The sequence below is a fragment of the Lissotriton helveticus genome, chromosome 7, assembly GCF_964261635.1.
Source record: "Lissotriton helveticus chromosome 7, aLisHel1.1, whole genome shotgun sequence".
Classification (NCBI taxonomy): Eukaryota; Metazoa; Chordata; class Amphibia; order Caudata; family Salamandridae; genus Lissotriton; species Lissotriton helveticus.
Genome location: NC_136068.1, coordinates 159,272,921 through 159,288,951, shown reverse-complemented (window position 1 = coordinate 159,288,951; position 16,031 = coordinate 159,272,921). Strand labels below are relative to the sequence as shown.

The 16,031-nt window shown below is 43.3% G+C and overlaps 1 protein-coding gene across 1 annotated transcript in view; it reads right to left on the bottom strand.

Moving 5' to 3' along the window:
- LOC144766682 (opsin-5-like) overlaps positions 1–16,031 on the bottom strand; it is a 602,462-nt gene that overhangs the window by 555,141 nt on the left and 31,290 nt on the right. The gene's annotated exons all lie outside the window — the stretch shown is intronic.

Genomic DNA, 16,031 nt, shown 5'->3' with positions numbered 1-16,031 from the left:
AGTATGTTGCACTGTATGTCACTTTAGTCACTGATATTTAAATAATCGTTGTTGGGGGGCTTTTCATTGTAGAATTAAATGGGAATGTAGTCGAGGCACTCTAACACCCTACACAAGCTTCTTGCTCTTACTACCACCGTTCTAGACCATTTCAGGCGTCTGGTGGCGGTGGGCGCCATCTTGGGAGTAGCGGGGTCAGCGCTCTAGTCGCGCCGGACTCCCGCCCTCCCAGAATATTTAAAGAACTTACTTCGGTGGCCGCACTGCCTTAGAAGCTCTCCCCAGTGAGTGCTGCAGGGGCTGTGAGCTTACCACTCGTCTCCAGTACATTAAGGACATCGATTGTTGTATTTTAAACCTTTTTAATTTTGCCAGGAAATTTGCTCATAACTTTTTAAATAATCGTTGTTGGGGGGCTTTTCATTGTAGAATTAAATGGGAATGTAGTTGAGGCACTCTAACACCCTACACAAGCTTCTTGCTCTTAATACTACCGTTCTAGACCATTTCAGGCGTCTGGTGGCGGTGGGCGCCATCTTGGGAGTAGCGGGGTCAGCGCTCTAGTCGCGCCGGACTCCCGCCCTCCCAGAATATTTAAAGAACTTACTTCGGTGGCCGCACTGCCTTAGAAGCTCTCCCCAGTGAGTGCTGCAGGGGCTGCGAGCTTACCACTCGTCTCCAGTACATTAAGGACATCGATTGTTGTATTTTAAACCTTTTTAATTTCGCCAGGAAATTTGCTCATAACTTTTTAAATAATCGTTGTTGGGGGGCTTTTCATTGTAGAATTAAATGGGAATGTAGTCGAGGCACTCTAACACCCTACACAAGCTTCTTGCTCTTAATACTACCGTTCTAGACCATTTCAGGCGTCTGGTGGCGGTGGGCGCCATCTTGGGAGTAGCGGGGTCAGCTCTCTAGTCGCGCCGGACTCCCGCCCTCCCAGAATATTTAAAGAACTTACTTCGGTGGCCGCACTGCCTTAGAAGCTCTCCCCAGTGAGTGCTGCAGGGGCTGCAAGCTTACCACTCGTCTCCAGTACATTAAGGACATCGATTGTTGTATTTTAAACCTTTTTAATTTCCCCAGGAAATTTGCTCATAACTTTTTAAATAATCGTTGTTGGGGGGCTTTTCATTGTAGAATTAAATGGGAATGTAGTCGAGGCACTCTAACACCCTACACAAGCTTCTTGCTCTTAATACTACCGTTCTAGACCATTTCAGGCGTCTGGTGGCGGTGGGCGCCATCTTGGGAGTAGCGGGGTCAGCGCTCTAGTCGCGCCGGACTCCCACCCTCCTCATTCTATAATATGTGTGTCATGGCCAGACGGCGCAGCGGGCTGGCGCAGCGGGCGCGCCGGGCGCGCGCCGAAGCCGCGCCAAAGCCTAGCCCGTCTGCGCCCGTCCGAGCCTTGACCGAGCCCAGGGCCACCCCCCCTGCACCTTTTTCAAGGTTGGTCTATTCATGTAATGATTTATATTCCCTAAACAACACCTTACACAAGGTACATGACCCGCCGGCACATATCTATGCCGATCCTATCGGAGGTCCGTTCACCTGTACTTTATGTAAAAATATCACTCAGGATATACTGATACCTCACAAATTAATACAGGCAGCACTTGTGAACGTGCGTTCGCTTCCATGCCATAAAATCGATATACTAGAGCTGCTTCATAGTCATGCTATCGATCTCCTGTTTCTGACAGAAACTTGGGGAGACGAAGCATCAGGACCTGACTTCAAAGCTGGTATGCCAGAAGACTATTGTGTACACAGGCAGGACCGCATAGCAACCACAAAAGGTGGTGGCATCGCTATAATATACCGCAACAGCTTGCGAGTAAAAGCCATCGATCTAAAACATGCGAGCTGTGAGGCTCTCGCCTTTACTGTCACGCTTTCCACCAACCAAACATTCACGGGTACTCTTGTATACCGACCCCCAGGCTCTCGCAAGGCATTTTTGTCTCAACTTCATCAACTGAGTGAACTAGCTGCTGAGCACAAATATTTTACCATATTAGGCGATTTTAACTTTCACTTAGAATCGTTGACAGATAATGACACGATCCAGCTCACTACGGATCTATCTGCGGTAGACCTTGGACAACTGATAATGGATCCAACACACAAGGCAGGACACACGCTCGAGGGTATTTTTACCAACAATCCTCACATTACCGTGAATAAAACACTACCCCTCACATGGTCTGACCACTCTGCTATCTTATTTGACATCAAGATCAAAACTAGGGCATGTAAAGATACATCACTAAATCCCTTTCAAACCACCAGATATTGGAGAAATATAGACTACATTCATCTAGATCAGATTCTCACTGATGCTTTCACGGACACAGACAGGGAAATGGACCCAAACACGGCTGCTACCACATATACTTCCATCCTGGAAGGGACATTCCAAATACTGGCGCCCCCCAGAAGATCTAAACGTAATAGAAAAACTCCATCGGCCCCTTGGTTTACTGAACAACTTAGGCTACAGCGTCAACATTGCCGCAATCTAGAACGTCATTGGCGCAAACATTACAATCCATCAGATAAAACAATATACAAAGCTGCACTCCTAGACTATAAGCAGAAAATAGCCATAGGAAAAAACATCTACTATACCACCCAAATAAACCAGGCAAAATGCAGTACGAAAAAACTGTTTGAAGTTGTCAACCACCTTGCAGAACCCACAAATCCACCGATTGAATCATCACAAACTCTATGCAACACATTAGCTGAGTTTTTTTCTGACAAGGTGACAGCCATATTCAACGATTTCACTCCCAACCTTCATGGCATTTCATCCACGAACATGCAATCAAACCCGAATTCATCAACACTTACGGAATTCACCAAGGTACATCCTCAACGTATTCACAAGCTTATCCCAGCAATCAAGTCAGGCTCCCCTCTGGACCCTTGTCACCCTTCCATACTACACACCGTCCCAGATACCATTACTGTACCATTGACACACATCTGTAACATCATGTTTTCAACTGGGACTTATCCCAATATCTGGAAGAACATCATAATCAAACCACTCCTAAAGAAACCATCGCTTGATCCATCCATGCCCTCCAGCTACCGTCCTATTGCATCATTGCCATTTCCAGCTAAGATCTTTGAATCTGTCATGAACAAACAACTGTCTGACTATATTCAAAACAACGACCTATTAGATGATACACAGTTCGGTTTCCGACAAGGACATGGGACCGAAACTGCACTGATTAAGGCCGCTGATGAAATAAGAACAACAATGGACAATGATGGACAGGCTGTCCTGATTCTGCTGGACCTATCGGCGGCTTTCGACACGGTCGATCACTCTACTCTGATCGGCCGTGTCGAGGCCATTGGTATCAAACACAAGGCCAAGGACCTCATTGCATCCTTCCTGGCCGACCGCAAACAAGCAGTTAAGTTGGGCTCATTCACCTCTCCGACGTTTACCCTCCCCTGTGGTGTCCCACAGGGTTCCTCGCTAAGTCCGACCCTCTTTAATATCTATGTTTCGGACTTGGCGAGGGTAATAAAAGCATACAACATCAACTTAACTACATATGCTGACGACACACAGTTGGTACTATCCATACATAAAAATGGTTCCACCATAGCGGCAAACTTCAAGGATGGCATGCGGGCCATCAGCAGTTGGATGGCCTCCAATTGTCTTAAATTGAACTCTTCAAAAACCGAAGTAATGTTGTTCGGTAAGGTTCAGCCTATTTGGTCTCCCTTATGGTGGCCAGAGGAAATGGGTACTCCACCTGAACCGGTCAGCAAAGTTAGAAACTTAGGAGTAATATTTGACGACAAACTCCTTTTTCATCACCATGTGAACTCCGTAGTTTCATCATCTTTTAACATTTTACGAAAAATTAAGAAACTTCTGCCTTATCTTCCCACCACTACAGGCAAAACCCTAATTTCAACGTTGGTGTTTTCTCGCACCGACTATTGTAATGCCCTCCTCCTCAATGCGCAAGAGAAGGTTATTTCAAAACTTCAAATGATTCAGAACGCCTCTGCAAGAATACTATTGGGCATTCCAAAATTCACCTCTGTTTCCAAACACCTGGCTCAACTGCACTGGCTCCCGGTTAGGAGTCGAACCAAGTTTAAGTCCTTATGCATTGTTTATAAGGCAGTAAATAACATAGGACCAACATTTCTTAGTGACTCCCTCAAGCCTCTTCCAACCCCCAGAACCTTACGTTCGAATACTGCTCACCTGATTCAAATCCCCAGAACAAGGAAAGTTAACTGGGGAGACAGACGTTTCATCATTGCAGCTGCAAAGCTATGGAATTCTCTCCCTCTTAAAATAAAAACCAGTCCTACACTGATCATCTTCGGAAAACATTTAAAGACACGGTTGTTTTCTCAGTGACTCATTAGCTACGGCTAACATAAAATTACTGCATCAAAATCTTTAAAATACTGGGATTAGACTTAGCTCACAGCGCCGAGACACCCATGGGTAATTGCAGCGCTTTAAAAACTGCACAAATAAATAAAATAAATAAGATATTTGTCATGTTTTATTGATTCCGTTTGTGTATGACAGCCTTATTCCACAAATGAAATACATATATGTAGATGTTGATTGTGTCCCCCTTTTTGGTGTGCGTAGATTTATATGTTGTTTGATTAATTATCTTGGTTTCTAAGCAATTGCTGTACCCAACAGAACGCACTGCAGACTCTATCGATAAAGAAGCACATCAGCTTAGAAGACTGCATTAACCAAACTATTGCATGCATTGGTCTTTACTTAATTCCACCTCACACTTTACATTTAATAGACAAGCAATAGTATGTGTGGATGCCGCAATAACTGTATAAAAGTCCAAATTGAAGCATTAGAGACAAAAGTAGCCATACCTTCAGATGCCCTTCTGTTAGAAATCGAGTTCTTGGTTGGTTGGAGTGTGAGCCCTAGTAAAGCAGCAACCACAACAATCTTAGCCAGGGTAAGGCACAAGCAAACCGCAGAGTAACCTGTGCTCAACCCCCGGTAGCTTGGCACAGAACAGTGAGGCTTAACTTATAGGCAATAAGTAGAGTATTTGTGCAACACTTCAAACTGTAAAACTGTGAACACACAACACAAAAAGATCCCACACCAGGTTAGAAAGATGGAGCTTCACTTAATAGATAAAACAAGACCAAAACTACAAACATCCAATCAGTAGAACCAGTGATATGCTGTTTTGAAGATTTCAGTGGACAAGGCACCTAAAAGCACAAAGCACCTACTGTGGCAATCTGGTTGTACCGGACCAGGGCAAAGTCACAAGTTCAGGCTGACTGTGATGGAGAATGGGCCGACTACAGGGGCCCACATAGGTATGCTAAAGACAGTAATGTAAATCCTGGTGCGTGGTCTGTGCTGCATAGCTTTGCGAGACTTCGCCTTGTCCGCTGTTGGTTCCAAGCAAGCTGTGCGGTGAAGCTTTGCAGAGCTTGGCGTAACTTTGTGCAGGTTCTGATGAGCTGTGCAGCAAGGTTTTGCGGGGCTTCGTGCCTGTCATCGTCCATTCCGATGAGACTAGTAGCTGTAAGGAAAGGCTTGCCGGGCTTCGCGTCGCTTTGCATTGGTTCCGATGAAGACCACAGCTGGAGTTGGCAGAAGCACCTTCAGACCCACTTCCAAGGGCCCAGGACTGGGTTGGCACCACTTGGGAGGGAAGGTCTCACAGATGGCAGAGTCCAGGTGCTGGGATCAAGGTTGTTAGAAGCCTGTTATGTCCCAGAGGCTTGTGATCAGGATGCCAGCCAACTAGCCCTTAGAGTCACTCTGGGTTCCGGTTCAAGCGATGCAGGTCCGGTCCTTCTCGCCCAGGCAAGGAAGCAGCAGGCAGCAGGTCAGCATAGCAGGCCAGCAGTTCCTTCAGAGTAGCAGTGCAGCACAGTGGCAGTCCTTGTAGCAGCTCAGCAGCCTTTCTTCTTGATAGAGCATCCACAGGTCCAGAAGTGTACAGAAGAGTTGGTGTCTGAGGTCTTTATTTTATTCACATTGTGCCTTCAAAGTGGGGAGAAGCTTCTTGAGACATGCATTTGAAGTGTACAGATGTCCTGACTTACTTGCCCTGGCTCCAGAGTAACAGGGATTATGCAACCCTTTGTGTGCAGACAGGACACAGCCTATTTGAGTGTAAGTGGGGCTGTTCCCAGCTCCTACCTCCCATCCTTCCAGGTATTGCCCATCTAGGCACACTTAAGCTCCCATTGTGTGTGGCAGTCTGGTAGGAATACACATAGCAAAACTGTTCCCCACACCCAGTCATGTGACCCGGAGAAGGGCTGCAGGCATCAAATGGCTTAGGCAAGAAAATACCAACTTTCTAAAAGTACCGTTTTCAGCATTGCAATTAAGAATCCGACTTCACCATAAGTTAAAATTTCACATTACGATTCCAATGACACCAAACATGGGGCCTCATTATGATTGCGGATAATCCGCATACTCCGGGCCGGCAGAAGCCACCGCCGGCCCGGAGTATGCGGATTATCCGCCGCAGTGAAATAGAAGACCCACCCCCAGATCAGGATGGCGGTGGGAGTGCGGTTGGACCAGCGGCGGACAGCAGGTCTGTCCGCCGCTGATCCGCGGTGTGAGGAGGGCTATTTGGTGACGGTGTCTGCAAGACACCGTCAGCCAAATTAGGAATTGCACAAACACATGCTTTTCCGCGGCGGCTTTTCCGCCGTGGAAAAGCATGTGGACTTTGGCTTTTGGGGCCCCATTGCGGGCCCCCAGGGTGTCGGGGGGTGGGGGGTGCACATGGGGGGTACCTATGGTACCCCCCAACATTTACATGCACAAAGCGGCAGGCACCGCGCGGTGCCTGCCGCTTTGTGCATGTAAATGTAACACATGCAGTTTTAACATTGCGGCGGGTGCTGCTTCAAGCAGCACCCGCCGCAATGTTAAAACATACAGGATGTGACCGCCAGGGTGGCGGTCACATCCTAATTTGCACGGAGGGACCGCCGCTGCCCCTGCGGACGGTCCCTCCACCTCTGGGGTGGCGGACGGACGGAAGTCCGTCCGCCATCCTAATCGGTCCCCATGATTTGGTTATCTCTTCTCATTTGGAAATGACACTTATAAAACTGTAATAAGGCTACTCCAATGTTCTACTATGGGAGAGATAGGCTGTGCAGTATTGAAATATGAAATTAAGAGTTTTTCACTATTAGGATATCTAAAACCTAAAAGTACATGTCCAACTTTTTAAATACATTCCACCTTGCCCTCTTGGCCCTGCAGGGCCTAGCCTAGGAGTGTCTTATATGTATTAAAAAAAGAAAGTTGGGGCCTGGAAAAAACGATCATTTTGCCAGGTCAAAATTACAGCTTAAACTGCACACATATGCTCTGCAGTGGCAGGCCTGAGACATATTTAAAGGGCTAGTTAAGTGGGTGACACAATCAGTACTGCAGGCCCACTAGTAGCATTTATTTAAAGGCACTGGGTAAATGTAGTACCACTCTACTAGGGACCTATAAGTAAATTAAATATGCCAATTGGGTATAAGTAATGTTACCATGTTTTAGGGAGAGAGCACAAGCACTTTAGAGCTGGTTGGTAGTGGTAAAGTGAACAGAGTCTTAAGACAAGCAAAAACAAAGTCAGCAAAAACAGGAGGCATGAAGACAAAAGGTTATGGGGAAACCACGCCAAGGATGCCAAGTCTAACACTTGCCCTCAATTTTGTACTGGAAGAGGATGATTATAGCCGCTGATTACCAATTACAAAGACCATATCTCCAGCCTAAGTTTCTTGTGTGCCATTTATGTAACTTTCAAAAAGAGAGTACATGCATTAGATGTTGGGTGGAAGAAACCCCCTATTTTGCAATAGAGAGAAATCGAATACTTTAAACTCTCACTCACTTTAAGGTTGATAGTGTCATAAGATAGATAGATTCAAACTGGCTGAAAATCAATATGGAGAAATCTAAGATCCTGATGGTCGGCAGGGGTGTAGTTTAATTAGTGCGATATGGGAGGTGTGAATTTCAAATTTCCAAACTAAAAAGGAAGTGGGCCATATTGTGAATTGGCAAGATGACCTTGTTTACAGGATGGGCTGTTCCCATGAGCAACAGTGTCAATACAAATTTGCATTAGGTGGGCCTCTGCGGATAATTTAGAGCTTGGCAGACAGGTACTCTGTTGCAACAGCGACCGAGTACCCTGTCCGTGACACTCATGGTCGTTTCTGAGGTGGGCAGACCACAGGTTTTACGAAAATCTACTCTGTCAGTGTAAAACTTCCTCCCATGGCCCTAAGGAGTAGGCGCTGCTGAAGATAAGCCATCTGAGCATCCGCCCTATTTAGAGTAGATGGTTGGATGTTTTTTTTTATTGTCTCTCAGTGCTAGGTATACCCTGGTGGTGAAAGACAGTAACACAATGGGAGAAAACTCCTATGGTGTGGAGGTCATAAGTCTTTTTATTTTTCAAAAGCAAGCTCGGGCTTTGGGTGTGTATTTATCAAAAATAAAAAACTTTGGAAAAGTTTGACAGCCAGTTGTCATGTTTGACGGCTGCCATCCTTCAAACTTTTCCTACATTGACAAGAACCTTTACGATGGAATTGAACAGGAACTGCCCTTGACGACTTTTCCTTCGAAAGAATAGAGATGTCCACAAGGCTGGCGAACATCCCTAAATTTGGGGCTGAAATAAAGGCAGTGTTGCATATGTAAAGTCTTTCACCACCCTGTCTGCGTTTACTACATTTGCCAAACCCTAAAGCAGGCCCTCTGCTTGGAAATCCACAGTTGGCGAAAAACAATGGTTTGGAATGATAACTCAAGAGATTGCCAGCAGACTATTTGCAAGTGTCTTATTGCCAGTAGTATGCCTGGAAATCTGAGACTGGTGCAGCTTTCCAAGCTTTCTACTGTCAAGGTTTATGTATTGTTAAAAGTAGTAAATTTACATCCACTCAAGGAATACATCTATGGGTGCAGATTTGCAAATTTATTGGTGAACCACTCAATATATTATATTCCTGATCTACAAAATGTTAAGTTCAAACCTCTTCTTGAAATCAAGATGATGAGAAACCCAACACAGACATAGCAGACCCGAATCAGGGCCTGCAACCAAATATCAGGCTAAGAATTACACCGCAAATTATCCACCTAAAACTACACCCCGAGTAATTGGTAAAGATCCTACAGCCTGGAACTCTATTCTGTGTCCAAGAAACATAGGTCCTCATCCTGATCCTCAATCACCGTTAAAAAAAGTCTTAGTTTTAAATTAAAATGTTAAACTGAAATTTGACACTCGTGTCCTTCTGTTCTCTAATGCTTTAGAAGCTTATATCTATTCTCACTTTGCTATCATTAAATAACAGAAAACCCCAACTTTTAGTGCCACAATCGGGTCAAAACTCAATTACTGCAACTCCCTGTATCTGGGCCTATCTAAATATTTAAAATCACAGACTTCAAATGGTGCAAAATCAAAAGGCTTGAGCTATTGCACAAATGTCCCGCTACATCTAAGCGAAACCAATTTTGCATCAATTTCATTTGCTCCCAAAAAAAAGGATTCTTCTCAAATCTCTCTGTATGATCCACAAATGTCTATTTTTGTAGTGTGCCTAGTTGTACTACAATAGTGTTACTAATGACCTACAAAGTACTATTCACTAACCCACATGAGGAGGTCTCAACCCTCTACCCTTTATGTGTGGAGATATCTGCCACAACTGCGGAGAACGCAGCACTTGTTGGTAGATTTTTTAATATTAAATGTGGGAGGGACATGGATAGGAGTAAGGAAAGTTCTAGGGAGGGCTAAAAAGGAGTTTAGGGAGGGCCTTACAATCACCTAATAAAGGGTTATCCTATTGATATTCATAATCTGCACTTTTGTAGTTACTATAGTCATAAAGCACACAAAACAGTAGTAAATGTATTCCAGGTCAGAGCTGGAGTAAATCCAGTACTGCTTTTAACTTTACAAAACCTTTCAAATATTTAATTGAATAAATGCATAGATAAATATATATATCTATACATATGTCTTTCAATATGCTTCACCTACTGCCGCACCTCACGTCGCGGGTGCAACTCCGGCACTGGTGAACTGCAAAACGACAACAAACTCCAATGACCACAATAAAGTAGCCAGTGACTAGTGCACATGCGGGTGAGTTTCAACAAAATGCTTTTATTGGCTTGGTCAAAAAGCACTGACATACGCGTTTCGGCAGGGCGCCTTCTACAATGTCCTTCATTGAAGAAGGTGCCATGCTGAATTGAAGAAAGAGTCATTCCGAAACGCATCTGTCAGTGCTTTTTGACTAAGCCAATAAATGCATTTTTTTTAAATTCACCCACGTGTGCACCCGTCACTGGTTAATTTATTAACTACTGGCGGTTAAAAGTAGGTAGTTATAGTTACGATCTAGTTTCCAAAGGAAAAGCGTTTTTTGATTTGCCAATTACTTTGACCCTTTTATAACTAATCTTCACAAAAGTTTTAAAACTAATGGGGTGGTTAATTCAGCTGCTGTTTTGAAAATTTCGGAGTGATCCATCAAGCGGGGGCCGAGAAAAAGGGGGGGACTCAAAATGCTTTTTCTGTATGTTAATTCCCGTAGGAAACTGTTGACGCAGCTACAGCCCGAACTGCTAAACGGAGTTACACCAAATTTGGCAGAAAGGTAGCTCTTGGTCCAGAGAGCACTCTTTTTGTTAAATGGTGTAAATCCTTTCAGTAGTTCCTGAGAAATCTGAAGTTTTCGCAGATATACAACTGTGACTGCTGTGGATCTGCAAACCCTCCCGATCTCATGCCTGAGATCTGATTGCCTGCCAACATTTCAAACCAGGAAGTGTTGGGAGCCATCTTGTGACTTGGTTGAACTGAGTCGCAAGAAAAAACATTACAAAACAAGAAAAGGGGGATGGGTAGAAACACCCTGACCCCTCGGCCTGTTCAGGGGGTCCCACAGGTTTTTTTTACATTTTCAGCTGGATTCGCAGTGAATCCGCAAATCCAGCTGACCTGCTGACCAGGAGGCGCGTTTGTAGAATGTTGGAGAAAGGGGAGTGGGCTGCTACCATCTCTCAGCAATCCCACTATGTGGGGCTTACTGGAGGTAACAAGTGGGCTAGTTGGCCCCTAAGGACCCTCAGTAGCGAAGGGGACTTCAAACCCAACCAAGAGCTCACCAGGAGCCACGTTTGGGGAGTGGTAGAGAAAGAGGACATGGCCTGCTATCAGCACTCAGCAATCCTGCTGAATGGGACTTACTGAAGGTAATAGGAGGGGTAGTTGGCCACCAAGGAAATCCTTGAGGGGCAACTACCCCTCCTGTTACCTCCGGTAGGTCCCACACAGCAGGATTTCTGAGAAGTTGTCAGAGGCCACGCCCCCTTTCTCCACCACTCTGCAAATGTGCCTCCGGGCATACTACTAGTTGGGGGATAAAGTCCCCTTGGCTTCAGAGGGACCTTGGGGACCAAGAAGCCATCCTGGTACCTGCTATAAGTCCTATGCAGCAGAATTGCTGAGAGCTGGTTGGAGGCCCAGACCCCTTTCTCCACCGCTCTGCAAACGTAATTGCTAGTTAAAAAAAACTTAGAAATTCACTAAAAAAACAAGGGAGGTTATAATTAGCAAATATAATTTTTAAAAACCTTAGAAATACGCAAAGATAACAAAGGTTACAGCGAACGTTATAGTTAGGGTGACATTTCACTCATGCAAATCCAGAGAAATTCAGCCGTTATAGTTACCTGAGTTAACTATAACTTGCGCCCCGCAATACACTGCTTATGACTTCACATATTACATCACTTATGACATGGTCAGTGACATCACTCATGACATCACTGATGACATCATCTCTGATGCAACCACTCACACCCCTATAGAATCTTTTATACACCCACTGCCACTGCCAATCACACACAACCATTCACAAACCCATTGACAGAGCCATACCAGCACTTATGCAGCCACTTACTAATTTATAGATCTACACACATATCCACTTGCTCACCCATACTGCCACTCATACACTCCACTCACATACCCATACAGGCACTCACACACTGAGTGAGTCACCTATAGAATTACTCACACACCTACACACTCACACATACAGTCAATCATACGAGTACGTACTAACCCAAACAGTTACAAACACATACACTTACTTGCTCATATAAACAGTAAGACATACTCATTCACCTATACAGTCACTGACAGAAGCATGTACTCAATTTTCTTAGGCCATCAGTTGCACACTTATGTTTATAATTGTTTTCCCATTTTTTGCAGATTGTCTTAATTTTGTGCGACTCCCTCGTGGAGTGTTTTGTCTAGGAACACTATTAATTGATAGTACATAGATGGGGGTAGGGGTACTACTCCCAGTTTTGCGGTGTGCACACCTAACTTTGGACCGCGTGGTCCTATTCCTGAAACATCAATATTCAATCAAAAATTCATTCTGAATGCTTCTTTTGACGTTTTTCTTTGTAATGTTTATTGATGATCATTTTCTCATCACATTATTTCATTTTTTCAAAATATCAGCAGTTTACATTTTTTAACGTATTTCACAACCAACCCAATGCATTTCGGGTACAACTGGACCCTTCATCAGGGGTCTCTATGGAAAGAACCAAAAAAACAATATTGAGCCCAAAGCTATGTTCTAAATAATACATATACCACAGTACAGTGCAAAATGAAAGCGATCATAATACTGCTCCGATTTTCATTCTATCGCATATCTTTTAAACAGTTCCTCACACTGTATCAATGCGGAGGTTCCAAAGCTAATAAAACATCTATGCCTTACTCGGAACGACCCGCGTTCCGTGTCCGTTACTTACGAAAATGAAGTGTTTCAATCCGCCTCTCCTCCTCGACAATAGCGGTCTGGGTAAGATCACGTAAAACATTCTGTCTTTAAAGATGAATCTTATTGGCTGACAACGCGGTCACGTGTTCGCAACTCGTTCCTATTGTTTACACATTTATAACTTGTCTAAATCACGCAAAGAGATTACTGCGCTACCACTACGATAATATATAGACTCGTTAAGGAATGTACAGTCAATATCCTCAATTTCAAGATTTTGTAAAATTCATCGTTAGTCACAGTTTCACGATCTCTAAAATCAAACTAAATGCCTACTGTCACGACATTAGTCAATCACAGAAATTAAACCATGCATTTAGCTCAAAAATGACGACAACATATGTACATGTGCATAGAAGATAAGCTTAATACATAATCGTGACGAGTCGGCCATATTGGAATGGAGTGTAACAGTGATAATCAGCATGTGTTATTATCAACAATGACATAATAGCTGTGATATCGAGGTTTCCCCGGGTTAACACTGATGGCCGAGGCTAACACAGGAACACTCAAATCACTATCTCATTCATTACAAGAAACATGTTAGTTCCAGTCTGTCATTAAGCCCATCTGGCTGAAGACTTCCCATCTTTTTTATCCAAAAGTACTCTGATCTGAGTCTCATTTTGTGTGTGTCCAGACCTGGACGTGCAGCGACCACTTCAAGTATGGTATAACGTAGTTGGGAAATGTTATGTCCTGATTCTGCCCAGTGTGCTGCCACTGTTGATTTCAAATTCTTCTGACGAATGTTACTTTTATGTTCAGTAATTCTTACCTTAATCTTACGTTCGGTTTGCCCAACATACAATTTCCCACAGGGGCATTTAATTCCGTAGATCACTCCTTTAGTGTCACACGTGCTTGAGTGTTTCAATGGAATCGATTGACCAGTTCTAGGATGTGTAAAGGACGATCCGGTAATTACGTTGTTACAATGTGTGCAGTTTTCACATTTGCGCATGCCTTTGTGTACTATCTTATTTGCACTCATTTCTTTTTTTCTCAACAATTCTTTTAAATTTTTAGATCTGTTGTAAGCAAATGTTATGTTTTCTGCAAACAAAGGTTGAAGATCAGGTTCCATGCAGGCACTACAAATCAGTAACATCATGAGGCAACATTGGTCTATAATCACCCAGGAACCTGATCTTCAACCTTTGTTTGCAGAAAACATAACATTTGCTTACAACAGATCTAAAAATTTAAAAGAATTGTTGAGAAAAAAAGAAATGAGTGCAAATAAGATAGTACACAAAGGCATGCGCAAATGTGAAAACTGCACACATTGTAACAACGTAATTACCGGATCGTCCTTTACACATCCTAGAACTGGTCAATCGATTCCATTGAAACACTCAAGCACGTGTGACACTAAAGGAGTGATCTACGGAATTAAATGCCCCTGTGGGAAATTGTATGTTGGGCAAACCGAACGTAAGATTAAGGTAAGAATTACTGAACATAAAAGTAACATTCGTCAGAAGAATTTGAAATCAACAGTGGCAGCACACTGGGCAGAATCAGGACATAACATTTCCCAACTACGTTATACCATACTTGAAGTGGTCGCTGCACGTCCAGGTCTGGACACACACAAAATGAGACTCAGATCAGAGTACTTTTGGATAAAAAAGATGGGAAGTCTTCAGCCAGATGGGCTTAATGACAGACTGGAACTAACATGTTTCTTGTAATGAATGAGATAGTGATTTGAGTGTTCCTGTGTTAGCCTCGGCCATCAGTGTTAACCCGGGGAAACCTCGATATCACAGCTATTATGTCATTGTTGATAATAACACATGCTGATTATCACTGTTACACTCCATTCCAATATGGCCGACTCGTCACGATTATGTATTAAGCTTATCTTCTATGCACATGTACATATGTTGTCGTCATTTTTGAGCTAAATGCATGGTTTAATTTCTGTGATTGACTAATGTCGTGACAGTAGGCATTTAGTTTGATTTTAGAGATCGTGAAACTGTGACTAACGATGAATTTTACAAAATCTTGAAATTGAGGATATTGACTGTACATTCCTTAACGAGTCTATATATTATCGTAGTGGTAGCGCAGTAATCTCTTTGCGTGATTTAGACAAGTTATAAATGTGTAAACAATAGGAACGAGTTGCGAACACGTGACCGCGTTGTCAGCCAATAAGATTCATCTTTAAAGACAGAATGTTTTACGTGATCTTACCCAGACCGCTATTGGCGAGGAGGAGAGGTGGATTGAAACACTTCATTTTCATAAGTAACGGACACGGAACGCGGGTCGTTCCGAGTAAGGCATAGATGTTTTATTAGCTTTGGAACCTCCGCATTGATACAGTGTGAGGAACTGTTTAAAAGATATGCGATAGAATGAAAATCGGAGCAGTATTATGATCGCTTTCATTTTGCACTGTACTGTGGTATATGTATTATTTAGAACATAGCTTTGGGCTCAATATTGTTTTTTTGGTTCTTTCCATAGAGACCCCTGATGAAGGGTCCAGTTGTACCCGAAATGCATTGGGTTGGATGTGAAATACGTTAAAAAATGTAAATTGCTGATATTTTGAAAAAATGAAATAATGTGATGAGAAAATTATCATCAATAAACATTACAAAAAAAACGTCAAAAGAAGCATTCAGAATGAATTTTTGATTGAATATTGATGATTCAGGAATAGGACCACGCGGTCCAAAGTTAGGTGTGCACACCTCAAAACTGGGAGTAGTACCCCTACCCCCATCTATGTACTATCAATTAATAGTGTTCCTAGACAAAACACTCCACGAGGGAGTCGCACAAAATTAAGACAATCTGCAAAAAATGGGAAAACAATTATAAACATAAGTGTGCAACTGATGGCCTAAGAAAATTGTTTAATGTGTCTACCCTCCACAGTTAGCACCCACCGCAAAAAAGATGAACCTGGAAGATATCGCTCAAATTACAACAAATAAGGCAGAGACCTTAGCATACACGTCTCAAGAGGCAGAACAAATCTATGGATTGATAAAAGAAACAAGAGTCTTCAGCCCACAATTAAATACAGCTAATCAATTACTAAAACAACTTGAATATATGAGTAA